The sequence below is a fragment of the Ochotona princeps genome, chromosome 5, assembly GCF_030435755.1.
Source record: "Ochotona princeps isolate mOchPri1 chromosome 5, mOchPri1.hap1, whole genome shotgun sequence".
NCBI classification, from domain to species: domain Eukaryota; kingdom Metazoa; phylum Chordata; class Mammalia; order Lagomorpha; family Ochotonidae; genus Ochotona; species Ochotona princeps.
Window position 1 is genome coordinate 80,712,841 of NC_080836.1, and position 2,578 is coordinate 80,715,418.

Sequence of the window (2,578 nt, forward strand, 5' to 3'; positions counted from 1 at the left end):
CCAGCTTTGGCCTGATCCAGACCTGGTTTTGCAGACATTTGGCAGGTGAACAAGGAACACACTGATACCTCTCTCTCTCTCTCTGCCTTTCAAATAACAAATAGAAAGTAATCCCAAATTTATTCTTAGTAATTATTCCATACTATAATGCATCTATATGACTTAACATGAAGTGTTTCTGCAAGCCGGCAACAAAAAATAACAGATGATTACAAATAACAGAATATTGTTGAGAAAATTATGGGTGAGTGAGTGAGTTACAAGTGGTAACGCCTGCATCCCCTGTCAATATGTTTTTGAGAAACATGGTTCTGGTTTTTCCACTTCCAATCTAGCTTCCTGACAATTTGTACCTGGAAAGCAAAAGACTGGGATTCTCTGCTACTCATGTGGGAAACCTAGACGGAGTTCCACACTCCTGGCTGCTGTGGACCAACGTGTACATGATCTCTTTCTGCTTTTCAAATAAAATGAAAATAAAGGACAGTTGTGACACTTCAAACTAATATCAATGTTGTACCCTTTGGGGAGTAAACCAGTAGACAGAAGATCTCTGCCATGCTTTCAAATAAATCAATCTTTTTAAAAAGATTTATTTATTTATTTATTTATTTATTTATTTATTTATTTATTTAGAAAGGCTTATAACCAATCTGTATACCAAATTCTCCTACCCCCACAGGTTGAAGAGGAAGCATGGCGGCTTCTCCCTTCACTCTAGGATAAGGCCTAAAAGCCTTTTCCTTTTTTTTTTTTTTAAAGATTTGCTTATTTTTATTACAAAGTCAGATATACAGAGAGGAGGAGAGACAGAGAGGAAGATTTTCTGTCCGATGGTTCACTCCCCAAGTGAGCCACAATGGCCAGGACTGCGCCAATCCAGAGTTAGGAGCCAGGAACTTCCTCCAGGTCTCCCACATGGGTGCAGGGTCCCAAGGCTTTGGGCTGTCCTCAACTGCTTTCCCAGGGCACAAACAGGGAGCTGGATGGGAAGTGGAGCTGCCGGGAATTAGAACTGGAACCCATATGGGATCCTGGTGTGTTCAAGGTGAGTACTTTAGCTGCTAGGCCACACCGTCGGGCTCCCTAATAAATCAATCTTAAGAACAAAAAAAACAAAGAAACCATCAAGGGACATATTTGGAAGGTCTTTCCAGACTGGCTTCTTAACCAAAAACATCCTGGAAAGGAGCTCTGGCTGACCACCTCCTTAGGGACTTTCTCAAGGCTTACACTGTCACGGTTCCCACAGTCAGGTATTCGCCTCTACTTTTCTTCCATCTTCTTTAGTCTTTTTCTCCCTAGCAACTGTTTTCAATGTTTGTGCTCACCATAATCTTAACATCCACCAATACACTAATATGTGCCCATAAAACAGATTTTAGTGTTTATGTAAAAACCAATATATTTTATTTAGTACTACTTACCCCAGATAAGACATTCTTGGAGAAATAAAAACATTTCAGCACATGCTGCTTACAGGATAGCTAAGGATGCTGGATCAACACAACAATTTTTTTCACCATTTTTCCTCTTTAACATACCAACAACCCATGAAGTACGCATATATTCAAGAATACTGTGTAAAACAAAATTGGAGTATGCTCCCTTCAGGTCTAAGGGGAGAAGAACACAGAGATACAGAAAATTGTCACTGAATTCAAACATTTTAGCAAGAATTTATAGAACTGACAACTGCGAATTTTAAGCAAAATCTGTAACATCATGATTTATCACTGAAGAGGAAAAAAGGATCTAAAAAAATTCTAGCAATAAATGTTGTACAATTTTGAAAGTATTAATGACACTACTTTAAAAACCTAATCTATTATAACAGGAAAACGGGTTTTTATTTAGTGGGGCTAGGTCTAATGAAAACAGAAAGAATAAACATAATAAGAACAGCATTTTGAATGAATTTTTCAAAAACGAAATGAAAAAATAGAATTGATCTTTAGATTATTTCCTAGGTTAGCTATAAAATTATTTCATATTTGGTTTCACAACTGAAAATTATGGAACCTATTACTTTTCTGTAATTTAGTTGGCGTAACACTACAGTTGGGGTTATAGTGAACACAGTGTAGTAATGAGAATTTTAACTGTTTCTCTTGAGCCTACCCTCATTCCAAGTATAAATAATCATTTAATTATAATAATATAGAAACAGATTTGAGAAATGTGTTATTCATGAACTCAATACTGCATTTTAAAAGTAACAACCTATGAATGGAGGGTGTGTAGCAGTTAAAAATGGACTATGGAATAAAACCAGAGTTTAAACGTGACTGTGTGGCCTTGGACAAGCTACTTAATATGTACACTGGGGTTTAATTTCTTCATCTGTAAAACAAGATAATACTACTGTCTCATAGGGGTGTCGCAAGGACAAAAGAAGACAACACATGTAAAAGCAGAGCACTTAGCACAAAGAAAAAGCTAAATAATCATGAATTACTGTCACTGTTATTAGTTAGCAAGATGTGGTATATATTACATAATTTTTCTATTTTGCAATCTTGACATAATGATTAAATCTTTCCTTCAACAATGTAAAAAGTGAGTCTTAATGGAAGGC